Genomic DNA, 14,554 nt, shown 5'->3' with positions numbered 1-14,554 from the left:
ACATGGTAGGGATCCATCATGGTTGGTGCATGGCGAGATCATCCAAGCTTTGGACAAGAAGGGCTCTTGCGGAGAAGCTCCCTCGTTCGGATCTCCAAGGATCCTTCAAGTGTAGCTATGGGAGAGGCTAAGGTATGTAGAGCCTCCGACTGATTCTTATTCTTACTCCTTCTGTCACCTTACCATGAGGAAGAAGTTGTACTCGGATAGTTTTGCATCCATCGAGGCCTATTGGACCTCGAGATTGGTGGAGGAGGGTGGTCCTCATTTCCGTTGGGTGGTGCCATGGTGGCATTTGAGGTCCTTTACGGGGCTGCCCGCTTCGGCCGCTAGTTCTGGTTCTTTGATGGTGGTGAGTTTGAAGGTTGCTTCCTTCATTTATGCCGAAAGGCTTATGAGGCAATTTGGGCGTCAACAAAAGGTGCTTGCTGAAGATACTCTCGTCCAAGAGAGTGTTTTCCGGAACTTCGAGCTTGTGGAGGTCTTTGAAAGGTGGTGGGTCACTCGACCGATTTGGGAGGTACCAAACCCCGTTGCCACGACATGGGTGACTCCCGCTTATGTCAAGTGGTCAAGAGCTCAAACCTTGAAAGAAAGGTCCAAGTCCGTAAGGACGAGGTTCTCGACTTAAATTATAGAGAGGTTGGTAAGGCCAACCGTGCCTTCTTTGACGACTTTGTTGGTGGAGCTAGTCCGGATGTAATAAAGCCACTAAAGAGGAGAAGCTCGGGTCCCAAAGAGGTAGTGGGCTGTGTATGGGCTCGTCTTGGGCCGAGTTTGGGGTTATGTAAAAGACCGGAGGTCATCGCTGTTGTAGACCCGTTGAGGATCCGTTCCGAAGAGGAAGTTCATGCTAGGCGGGCCAACAAGAAGAACAAGGTTAAGATGTACCCCGAGGGAAAAGTCAAGGGTAGAATGGAAGAATGAAGACCTCCATTACCCGTTTCATTATCATGTTGTAATAGTGTTTTGAGTTTTTATTATGTTGTACTAGCTATGTATTGTGTGTTTTGTGCTAGTTTTACTATGTGAGATGTCTTAGTCGACATCTGAGCTTTGACAAGTTGTAGACTTGCTGAGCTTTATTTGTTGTCAAATTTGTAGTCCTTCTCATTATTAATGAAATAAGAGGATTGCTTGTGTCAAAGGAAATCGTGAACACTTGTTTCTTCCATCCATTTTGCAAAGGCAATTTGATTTAAATTATCCTAAACATTACACTTGGGAAATGGGGGTTTTTGTGGGAAGGGAGAAAGGCTTCTTTTTTGTATTTATGTGGAAAAGGGGAATATTTTTCCTTTCTTCTTTTTTTTTTTATGTTAATATGGGTGATGTTTTTTTTTATGTGGGGATGGTTGTATCCTTATTGTGGAAGAAAGGATTGGCTACGTATACACCTGAAAAGGTGAAATCAAACCATGATCGTAATTCGAAAAGTTTTGCAAATTTTATTAGGGTTTTGTGGTTGTATCCTTCTTGTGTAAGAAAGGAGGAATGACTACGTATCCACCTGAAAAGGTGAAATCAAACCATGGTCGTAGTTCAGGTATATTGTTTGAGTGAAAATGGATGTTGCCTTTGACATATCAAATAGAAGTCACACAAGTCTTTCAATGATCCTCGCAACATCATTCATGATCCCGACGCAGCTCTCTCCCTAAATGGTTTTCCAGAGAGGCTTGCTTGGATGATTTATCCCCATAGAGTTCGTTTAGGACCCTCTGCAAGTTGAAGTACGTTGCTCCCTAGCCAAACCTATCAACGTCAACCTGGTTGGAAGTCATTACCAGACAATATCTACAAATAAGCCCAATGTTTCAGACTATTTCCCGCAGTCGATCTTTCGACCATTGATGGTTGGCGAGCCTCTACGCACCTTCGATGGTTGGTGAGCCTCTACCACCTTCAATGGATGGCAAGCCTCTACGCACCTTCCCTGGATGGCGAGCCTCTACGCACCGCCAATAGATGGCGAGCCTCTTCGCACGAACAAGAAGCAATTCAAGGATATATCCCGAAAATACCTCAGGTATGACTTCTTCTTATGGCTGGCGAGCCTTTATACGTAGTCTAATGGACTTTAAACGACCCGAATCGGAAGTTAATGGACTCTAAACTGTTCCCGATGGCAGGTCCTTGACTCGAATCTCCGAGTCGCCTCGACGTCGCCCTTCCCGACGGCAGGTCCTTGGCTTAAACCCTTTTGAATTGCCTCGAAGTCACAATCGTCTTCAGGTTGTAATCTTCCATTGACCTGGAGGCCATACTTTGACTTTTTCCCCATCCAAGCCGCAGTCAAAGTCGGGGCTTTGTAGATACCCAATATCCGCACCTTCCAAACAACCAACTAATGATGATCGGACTACAACATGTTTTTGATATGCGTGCGTGTATTGGCTATACATGAGACGGTTTAATGCATTACTCGGATAAGAAAAATGATTTCAAAAATGGTTTTCTAACTTCATTTTCATTAAAACAACACTATTTAGAGTTAAAACCGTCTTCGGACCCAAAACCGACTCAGAAACCCGCAACACGAGTCAATCTGAGTCAACCTGAGTTAACCTGAGTCTTGAATGTCGAAAAATATGCCATGAATGGTTTTATTATGACATTTGAATTAAAATGACACTAATTAGAGTCAAAACCGACACCGAGCCAAAAACCGACTCAAGATTCAAATCCCGACTCAACACGGGTGAAACGCGAGTCAAGCACACAAAATACCTACCCCAAATACACCCAAGAGTAAGCTCACACGGCTTCGCAATCACATAAGACCACAAATCACAACCAATAAAACATTGGTTAGAACAAATGGAAAATCCAAATTTCCGAAAAGGACAGGACACACCATTGTATCACTGGCGTGCTCGCGCCTAAATGGGCTTCCTCCTTAACCACCAAGCAAACTCAACTGACCTACCACACCACATTTCCGTATAAATACACACTTTCACACACCATAATATATACGCCAGTGTCCGCCCCCTCACATCTACCTTAAACTTCTATACTCGGCTTCTTAAGTTAAAAAAATAGCCACGTGTTTTCGACCTATCGATCGAAAACACAAGCCTTACACATATTGTTTGGTACCGTCATCGCGCATTCGACCGACCCATTCAATAAACTCAACATTAATCAATATATTTTTCAACAACATATTTTCAACACATTTTCAAAAAAAATCCTTTTTTAAGGCACTCGTTCAAACTTCTTTGATCCGGAGTAGTCGCATAACGAGAAAACCGTTCTAAAGTCGTCTACCTCGTAAACATCATAACATATAAGTTTTAGGTTATAAACAACTCACTTAATTCATGTCTCCACTGTTTTATGACTTTATAAACATGAATAATACATAACATGATCCAAAAGACGGATTGATCGAGCCAAAACCGGATTTTGATTGGAGACAAAGGCTGGTAGTCGCCACTACCAACCTAGCTCCTCTTATGAGGTCTGTGGCCAATATCCAAACGTGTTTGTTCTCATCTTTCCTCTTCGTATCATTCCTTATTTATAATCGGTTTTTACCATTTCAAATATTTCAATTCATTTTTATGACAATCTTTTTAACCATAAATCGTAATCACCCTTGGTTCCTTATACCATGACGGTTTAATCCGTTACTCGATGATATTATTTTGTTAATTACATTTTAAAGTGTATTCTAACACTCTTTTCTTTTATTTACCTTTATTCTCATTTATTTACACTTACAAACATATTAGTCATAATTCATAATCATCCTTAGTTCCTTATACCTTGTCGGTTTAATCCGAGTACGATGACAAACTTGACTAATTATAAATAAATGAACTTAACATATTTATTTCAATTCAAACATTTTCCTTCACTTTTATTCTATTTTATTTTCATCCTTGTCTTGACCATATCAAATGTCTTCCTTGGCTAATATATATGCCTTGTCGATTTAATTCAAGTACGGTGACGAAACGATTAAGCATATACCTTTTACATTTTTATTTGTAAACTATAATTTTCAAACTTGCAAATCCGACAACGAATATTACTAACATACTAGTAATTATTCCAAGTCATGCAAACAATATTTGCAAATCATTAAACACAAAAGCGGTCTGGATGACCTTTTCATCAAAGGCGTTTTTTAATGACCTTTTAGAACGGTTTTTCATACCCTTTTAAACAACCAGAAGAGGTCCCTTGGATTGTCACAGGGCTCGCGCCCCAACAAACCTCTTGTTTCCTGTATTTCAAATATGAACAGGCCTTATTGCCTTACCGTATGGCTCGTGACCCAAAGGGGTTGCCTGGCATTGTTCTAGTTCGTTTTTAGCACTTATCTAGGACGGTCCCGATTATGGCTAACCCGAATCTACATGGATCAGATTGACGACTTAACACTCTTTTAAACATTTTGACATTTTTTTTATTCATCCTTTTATTCTTTCATTTTAGCAGTAATTGGATCGTGTTAAGCGCCATAATCCAAATTTGGTAAATGGATGTTTAATTTCCGTTTTCACATGCAAATCAATTTAAATTCAACTTTGACACCAATTTCTTGGTACATGCATAAACAACCGACCTAGCAAACTCTCACATGTTAGGTTAAGACTTTTGGATGCGCATTCATGCATTTAAATCGTTTGATCAACACTTGCACTTAAACAACCACGATCAAACATTAGAGGCCGCTAACGCGGGCATGATTGGGTAGTGGATGGCCTTATCCAGGGCGTACGAGAGTTATTCTAGCTATAGGATGCTAAAGGGGGACGAGTCCTTATCAATAGTACCTATGTTAAGCACCGCTTTTTACCTTGATTGACCGAGTTATAAAGTGGATTTCAAACGGTTTCCAAGCATCCCATAATTGCTTGGTGGCGACTTCGAACATCTCTGCATCGTTTCGAGACCTTTGATGAGACGAACCGACCGGTCTAAAGTGATCTGGTCGAAAACATTTCTACGCCGCCAAACGTGTCTTTTCGACCGCTGCATGTCCACAAATTGGCTTGGCGTGCAGGTGGCCCATGTCTACAGACTTGATGCGCCAGGAGTACTTCCCCGAAATGCCTCTTAACCCGCTGAAAAGCAGCTTGTCTCACCTGAAACAGGCTAAGGTCCCCAACATCCCTTTCGGACTAGGCTACGAGCCGATTGATAAAGACATCCAGAAAATGGGTCTCATTATAAAGAAGCGCAAAAAGCAAGGACTTATCTTGCGCCCATACCACTTGACCCTCAACGGCTACTTTGTCCTCGAGGGAGAGTCTGATCTTTACAACGGCTTTCCTAATCCAATCTACGACCCCATGGCAAAGGTCAAGAAACCGGGTGTAGAAGTCTTTCAGGAGTTCTACTTCATCCCTGACAACAGCACCAAAGCTGCATCGGTCAAATCTCAACCAACCCATAGCCTAGACGGGCGAGCTGTGAGCCTCCTTTTTGGAAAAGACAACATCAAGCACCTCAACTACGAGGACATCGTAAACATTGCTCTCAAAGATAACCAGTTCGAACTCACTATCTTAATCTCTGATGCTAACCCAGAAAAAGCTATCCAAGGCTGGAGCAAGACTGTCAAGTGAGCCGATCGTCAAGGCCTCACTCTCAAGATCACAACCATAGAATGCCCTATGTTCAAAGAGGGAAGTGAAGATGAGTCTATGTCTGAGTCTGAGTCTGATGACAAGTCTGAGTCAGAGTTTGTCTTAGGTCCTAATGCTCCCGACATCCCTGGCAAACTCCTCTTTCCACTATTTTATCATAAACTCGTGGCTGTCTTAGAGGCTAAGTCAACTAAAGTTACCCCTACTCCCGCAGAAGGTAGCAACCTGGAGCTTGTTCCAGGGGCCACCTCCTCAACTGCGTCGCCTCTAACTGCCCATGAGGTGTCTGCCCTGTCTGAGCTTTTCGCTCTGGTCGACTTAATGATTGCTATGTTTCCTTATGACTCGTCTTTATTTAACTGCAATATAATTCTGAACGAACATGAGGAATTTGACTTTAGTGACTACCCACCTCACATAGCCAAAGAACTCGAAAAATGCGAACTTAGAACACCCATTATTGAGGAGACTAAACCCATCAATGTAGGGACCGACAATACACCTCAAGAACTTAGGATAGGGACCATCCTTCACCCCTCGTGAAGACATCAATTCATCGACCTCTTGCACGAATACAAGGACATATACGCATGGTCCTACAAAGACATTATTGAGATCGATAAAGAGATTGTAGAGCACATGATACCCATTAACCCCGGAGCTAAACCCGTGAAGCAAAAGTTGCGTCATATACGCCCTGAAAAACAAGGAAGAGGTAGACAAATAATTCAAAGCTGGATTCATTTAAGTGTTCGAATATTCTGACTGGGTGGCCAACATTTTCCCCGTACCCAAGAAGGATGGGAGAATTCTGGTTTGCGTCTTCTGAGACGTAAACAAAGCAAGTCCAAAGGACGACGTCTTGGTAGACAACACCGCCGAGCATACCTTATTATCATTCATGGACGGGTATGGTGGGTACAACCAAATCAAAATGACTGAGGAAGACATGCACAAAACATGTCTCACTACACAGTGGGGTACATATTGCTACACTGTCATCCCCTTCGGCCTAATCAATGCCGGAGCAACCTACAAAAGAACTGCCACTACTCTCCTACACGACATGATGCATAAGGAAGTGGAGGTATTGTGGACATGGGCCACCCGAGGTGTCTATATGTTGGGGTTGGTGTCCTTAACAGTTAGTGCAAGGACTTATAAATCTCTAAAAGGATCAAAGGGCATACTTTTGGTATTATTATCAGTTGATCCATGTTTATCAATAACGGTTGGCTTGCTAGATAAGTTTAACGTTATTGTCATACAGATGGCGGTGATCAAGTGGTCCCTAAAAGTCACACCTATAGGATACGTTTGAGAGATGTGACAGTATGAAAATACAGTCATGTAGATGCCAATTTTGACTAACCAGTTAGTCCGAGTTATTTGACTAGTAATTAGTCAAAATGTGATGTTGAGATATTATATTTAATACGGATTAAATATTATGGGCTAAGACGAATTAAACAGTTAATTCGTAAATTGAATATAAACGATTTATATTCGATTAATGTATATTGAATAAATTAATTATATAATATTGTCTCTGTCGGACATGTATTAATACTTCAACTAATCCGTGTTATTAGTCGATGTATTAATAACCGATAACCGATGACAGTTTATAATAAAAACCCGTCATATACATTTTAGCATCCGACGGACCGAACCACGAGCTTAAATTAAGAGGAAGTGGAAGCCCACTTCCCCATAAAGGCTCTCGGTTTGGCCGAATTAGAAGAACAAAAAGGAGAGCCTTCTCCTTCTTGTTAACCTAATCATCATTAGTAAAAAAAAGAATTAGGGTTTCAGTGCAATTTTCTCTGAAATTCCTAGATCTCACATCGACAAAACTCACAATAGCTTTATCAATATTGCAAGTCAATTAGAAAGCATTTCTAGCACAAGGGCATAGTCTCAGACGGTCTTGGGTGCAACAATTAGGAGGAAATCTCTGTTGATTTCTGTTCTTTACGCCGTGCATCAAAGGACCCGAGGTTGATTCTTAATCTTTATCGTTTTCTATTGTATTTCGTTTATGACCATATTTCACATGTTAAATTTACGTTATAATCCTTAAATTTAAAGGGTCTTATACGGATATTACCCCACAAGTGGTATCAGAGCCAGGTTACGTAAATTTTCATTGTGATTTTTCATAAAACGATTTGAAACGGTTGTTTTTGTCTCGAAAACCGTGCCTTGTTTACACGGTTGAAATTTTTTTTGAAACCGTGACATGTTTTACACGGTTATTTCATCTTGTTTTCGATTTGTTTTTATGCATATTGTTGTTTTATACGGAGATTATAACAATATGTCAAGTTTTGTCAGATTGTAAAATTGTTTTTATGCGTTTTTGATCAAACTTGTTTTTGTTTTGTTTCGTCAAAACAGTTTTCACGAGGGTTTTGTTTTTTTCAGAAATTTTTGTCCTCGATCGAGCATGTTTTTAATCGATCGAGTGGTTTTTCTGTCTTGTTTTTGCTCGATCGAGTCCTTGTTGTACTCGATCGACCACTTTCAAAACCCCTATGCTCGATCGAGATGTCCTCGTACTCGATCGAGCAGATTTGCTGATAAAAGTACTCGATCGACCACCAGTTTAGTCGATCGAGCACTTTCTGTTTGGCAATCCTCTCGATCGACTTGCAGTTCAGTCGATCGAGCCCTTTTGTTCCTCGATCGAGCACTATTGTCCCTGGATCGAGGGTTTTTTGTTCTGGCAGCTTTGAAAATTTATTCTTTTTGTTTTAAATTTTCTTTTGGCCTTAATATGTACTTTATACGGATATTGTACACTCGCTATGATTGTGAAACGGTTCACACACGTACCATTAAGTTACTTTAAAACGATTTATAGTAACGGATTATCTCGGATTAAAATTAACTTGACTAAAGCGGTTTTGTCATATAATTTTAATTATCTTTGGTGGTTTGGATAAATTTAACATAATTACGGAATTATGTCACGAATAAATTTAAATTTAGTTGATGCATTTTATTTATCGTTCTTGTTTAATTTGAATGCTTTTAATTACGTATTTATTCATTTTGCAAGCGGTTGTAACTTAGTGTGGCCTTAGTAGAACGTGTTACCGTAATGATGGAACACGGTCTTGGTTGTATTTTGAGATCTCGTATCTCCATTTTTATTTCTTTTAATTACAGTTTTTATTTAGAATGTAAATAGGTTTATATTTGTAAATTTTAAATTGTAATTTTTGAGAAGACCAAAGATGGAGACCGGATGCTCACTCCCGCTACATGGATCAAGATGGAACATCAAGACAAGCTTTTCGGGTCCAACGGTGGATTCCAAAGTTATATTATGTTCTTTTTACTAGGATAGGCCATACTAGGAATTTTTATTTACGTATTGCATTCATTTTTTTTTTTCGTAACGATAATATGCATCATATTCCGCCTAAAAACCAAACCACCTAATTATTGCATGAAAACTGACACATATAGAGGTCACGAGTTAGTTTTCTTTGACATTCTCATGTCACACGATTTTTAAGCCATCACCCAAATTAATTCATTCACGCAGACGCTAGTTATTCGTTCACTTAATATGAATTATAATTTAGTTGATGGGATCTTCCTCGTATAAACAAAAAAAAAAAATTGAGAACGGTCTTTATAGGTCAAACTCCAATGAATCCCTTCTTCGTCGGTAGGCATAATATGACCCCTTCTACGTCGGGTAAGTTGGAACCGATTGACCTATTTTATCTCAACACTATGGTCACTCGTACGATCCTGTGATCATGGTGGACTATAGATAGGATTTACGGAAATCTATCGACCAAGAATTCTTACGGAAGAATTAGCTAAACAGTTGGCTTATCAGTTTACAGAAATTGAGTCTTGGGATCACTTGTATCATTCTTGAGGGAGATCAATTATGCAAGTGCAATGAGTCTACACGTTAAAATGATTTTTAAATAGACTTAAATCACCTCGATGAGTTGCTTATTTCGTTTTTGTTTTTCTTTCTTTTCAGTGTAGATCACGAACTTTTAAACTGCTAAAAACAAATGGCTGGTTCTACAGACAACCCAATGCCAAGTGCCACATTGGACCGTGAGTCCTGGCTTCGGATCTTCATGAATCGGATGAATCGGTCTACTCGATCAAGAATGATGGATCAAACTTCGCGGGACCGGGAGGCGGCATTACGGAATCTTTGCCGCTGGCTGACGGAAGCTCAAATATCTATTAGAGCCCATCCCGCAAACCCCAGGTCCCACGGCTAGAGCTCAAAATCACCAAGTTTAACGATTTATGTATGGAAGCGGGTGCGATTAAAAACGTACTCATTTTTGCAATGGAACCCAATTTGCAGAAACGCTTCATAGCCCATGGTGCAAACAAGATTTTCACCACGCTCACTAAGGAATTCTCGAAAGCACCGAGAATCGTGACCTATGAGCATACCACTCGCTTCTTTGATGCGAGACTCCAAAAGGGCCAACCAGTTAGCCCACACATTCTCAGCATGATTGAGAATGTCGAGAAGCTGGAGACCTTTGATTGTAAGATCAGCGAGAACATTGTGATCGACCGCATGCTTCACTCACTCCACGATGGTTTTTCGCAATTTAGAGCGAATTACTATATGAATGATTTGAAGAAAAGTCCCCATGAACTGCACTCCCTTCTCGTACAGACCGAGAAGGACATGAAGTTCAGTGGGAGCTTGAAACAGGATGTTCTCGTTGTGACAAACAAGGGGAAAGGTAAGGGCAAAGCTCGTGCAAACCTAGCGAGAGGTAAACCGAAGTTCAAGAAGTCGGGTTCAGGTAAGAGTGGGCCTGGTGAGTCGAGCACCTCATCAGGCGCGACAAAGAGCAAGAATGAAAACATGGAATGCCATCATTGCCACAAGACTGGGCATTGGAGGCGTACATGTCCTGTTTATCATGAGGACTTAAAGGCAGGTCGTGTTAAACCTGTTGGTATGTCTTCTTCTTCTACTACTTTTATTCATATGATTGAGATTAACCACGCAAGTTACGGAACTTGGGTACTTGATACTTGGTTGTGGTTCTCATCTGTAAATCATGTGCGGGGGCTCAAAACATCGAACCCCTCGTAAAGGGTGAGGTGGACTGCGTGTTGGGAATGGAGCACGAGTGGTCGCTGCCTCAAGGGGAACATATGTGATCCAGCTTCCTAGCGGATTTGAGTTATTTTTATATAACTGCTATTATGTACCCAGTCTTTCGAAAAACATTATTTCGGTTTACGCACTTGACAAACTTGGATTTTCATTTGTAATAGAGAATAATACTTGCATTTTCTCATTACACGATATGATTTATGGCAAGGCAGTCTCCATGAACGGAATTTATGTTTTAGATCAGACAACCGAAATATTACACGTAATGAATAAAAAGTTAAAGGTTGGTGACAAAGATCAAACGTATCTATGGCACTACCGTATGGGACACATTAATGAGAAACGCGTTAAACAGCTCATCAAGAATGGAGCTATCTCGGCCTTTGATTTTCAATCATTTGGCACGTGTGAATCATGTCTCATCGGTAAGATGACTCGTATTTCCTTCAAAGGTGTTGGAATGCGCGCTGCTGACCTATTAGGACTCATACACACGGATGTATGTGGACCTATGTCAATCACCGCACGAGAAGGCTATAGGTATTTCATCACTTTCACGGATGATTTAAGTAGATATGGCTATGTCTACTTAATGAAACATAAAAGTGAATCCTTTGAGAAATTCAAAGAATACCAAATAGGGTACAGAACCTATTGGGTAGAAAGATTAAAACACTACGTTCAGATCGTGGTGGCGAGTATCTTTCTCACGAGTTTGATCAACACCTAAAGGACTGTGGGATTGCCCTACAGTTAACTCCACCTGGAACACCTCAATTGAATGGTGTGTCCGAACGGAGAAATCGAACACTACTTGATATGGTTCGATCCATGATGAGTCACACCGTGTTGCCGACTCATTGTGGGGTTATGCTCTTTTGTCACCCGCTCTAATACTTAACAAGTCCGTCTAAAGTCATTGACATGACTCCATATGAACTATGGAAGGGAACGGTCCCTAACTTGTCCTTTATACGGGTTTGGGGCTTCGAGGCTTATGTCAAGTGGAGACACGAGGATAAGCTCGGCCCGCGATCGGTCAAGACGTACTTTATAGGTTATCCTAAAGGAACGCTTGGTCATTACTTTTATTCGCCAACCGAACAACGTGTTTTTGTTGCGGCTAGTGCGACATTCGTTGAGAAGGAATTTCTCGAGAATACAAAGAGTGATAGAACCTTCGAACTGTCGGAGATTCAAGAACCAAGTACCGAGCAACTATTGGAGGAACCTATTCCTTCAATCCCGGCTGCGGTTAACATTCCTGAGGAACCTAGGAGGTCGGGAAGAGTCTCTATTCCTCCGGACAGATACATTGGTATGGTCGAGGAACATGACATAGATGACGTTCTACTCTTAACGAGTAGAGAACCCGCAACCTATAAAGGTGCCATGACTAGTTCTGACTCAAAGCTATGGCTTGAGGCCATGCAATCCGAGATGGACTCTATGTATGAGAACAACGTGTGGGATCTTGTTGACTTACCTGCTAAGGTTCGTCCCCTTCAATGCAAATGGCTTTACAAGATAAAGCATTCTGTGGAAGGTCAACAAGATATCTACAAAGCACGACTAGTTGCTAAAGGTTTCACCCAAGTGCCAGGTTTGCACTACGATGAGATTTGTGCACCCGTAGTCATCTTGCGTTCCATTCGGATTATCTTAGCGATCGCCGCTTTTCATGACTATGAAATTTGGCAAATGGATGTGAAAACCACCTTCTTAAACGGCTTTTTGGAGGAAGAGTTGTACATGGTACAACCCGAAGGTTTCATCGATCCACAACATCCTAAGAAAGTATGCAAACTTAAGCGTTCCATTTATGGACTTAAGCAAGCATCTCGGAGTTGGAATCATCGCTTCGACCAAGTGATTAAAGAAAATGGATTTACTCGATCGGTCGAGGAACCATGTCTTTATATAAAGTCGATTGGGAGCAAGATTGTCTTCCTAATATTGTATGTCGATGACATACTCCTGATTGGGAATGACATACCTCTCTTAACTTCGGTGAAAGTATGGTTGAAAAACCATTTCCAGATGAAAGATCTGGGAAGAGGCACAAAGAATTCTAGGCATCCGTATCTATCGAGATAGATCACGACGGATGCTATCTCTCGATCAGAGTCTTACATAGACAAAATCCTAGAGAGATTCAACATGACTAACTCCAAGAAGGGGTTCCTTCCTATGGCTCCAGGGGTGCATTTGAGCAAGTCTCAGGCACCAGAGACACCGGAAGAGAAAGAGCGCATGGCACGGATTCCTTATGCTTCGGCTATAGGATCAATCATGTATGCCATGATATGCACACGTCCGGACGTGGCATATGCATTGAGTATGACAAGTCGATTCCAACAAAGCATCCGGTGAATCACATTGGCGGCTGTCCAAGAACATTCTTAAGTACCTACGGAGGACTAAAGATTGGGCATTGACTTATGGAGGCCCTCAAAAGCTATGCGCAACCTAAGTTCTGTGATGCTAGCTTCCAAACGGATCGAGATGACTCGAAATCTCGGTCTGGATTCGTTTTTACTCTTAATGGCGCTGATCACCGGAAGAGTTCCAAACAAACTGTTACGATGAGATTCTACGACCGAGTCCGAGTACTATGCCACGTCGAAGCTACAAAGGAAGCGATATGGATGCGTCAATTCTTACATGGACTATCTGTAGTGCCTAGTTCGAATGACCAGATCACCATCTATTGCGACAATAGTGGTGCCATCTTCCAAGCTAAGGAGCCAAAGTCTAGCAACAAGTCTAGACATGTACAACGGAAAGCTCATCTAATCCGGGATTACGTGGAGCAAAAGGAAGTAGTGATAGAAAAGATTGCTACAAATGATAATATAGCAGATCCTCTCACTAAACCATTACGACAAGATAAGCATGAAGGGCACGTTACTTCCATGGGAATTAAACGTGTTCCTAAGTTGTAGTACTCTTTTATGGATTAGATTCATTTCCTTTTGTACTCTATACAACATCATCATTTTGATATTTATATATATTCTGTTTTTCATGTGGAATTGTACGACAATTTTTGAACACCACAAAGTGAACTGAACGAACATTATATTTTTTCAGTCCTTAATTGCCCACATGAGCTGATAACTCTGGCAATTATTTTGTAACGTTGGTTGATGGTGGGTTCAACGAGCCATAAGTCAACCGGTTGACTGACCAATCACAGAGGCGAGTTATACGGATATCTCGAAGGACACAATTGTGACATCGACGTGGAGTCCTAAATGTTTTATAACATTCAGTGCCCGGTCGTGGATAGGACCTCCATGGTGATCCTAAGAGTCGATTCTTTTGACTATCGACTGTCTCTTGAGACTAAGGCAGATTTTGGGTGACTTTGGTTTCTTTCTCACGGTCATCCGTAACAGGGGGCCAAGTAGATTTTTTCTGGTCATTTCATGTCGTGCTTAGATCGGAAGGAGTCGAGTTGAAGGAAATATTCAGCCTTTATCAGGTACTCGATATTTCTCAGGGCCACTCGAGGAGCTGTAACTGAAATGCATGGCCATGCTCGGATACGGATTCGTTTTATCAGTTAAGTTACTCTCTACATCGACGACATGACTGTCAAATCAGAAGATCGAAACAGCCACATCAGCGCCCTTCGAAAGTTCTTCGCTCGCCTACGGAAATACAACATGAGACTAAATCCTCAGAAGTGTGCATTCGGAGTCATCTCGGGAAAACTCTTGGGCATGTCGTCAGCAAAAGAGCCATCGAAATAGATCCCATCAAAATCAATGCTCTCCAACAAATGCCTCGGCCTAAGAACGAGAACGATATT

Source organism: Silene latifolia, chromosome 8 (assembly GCF_048544455.1).
Source record: "Silene latifolia isolate original U9 population chromosome 8, ASM4854445v1, whole genome shotgun sequence".
In the NCBI taxonomy this organism is placed as follows: domain Eukaryota; kingdom Viridiplantae; phylum Streptophyta; class Magnoliopsida; order Caryophyllales; family Caryophyllaceae; genus Silene; species Silene latifolia.
Note: the sequence above shows the minus strand (reverse complement) of the source record.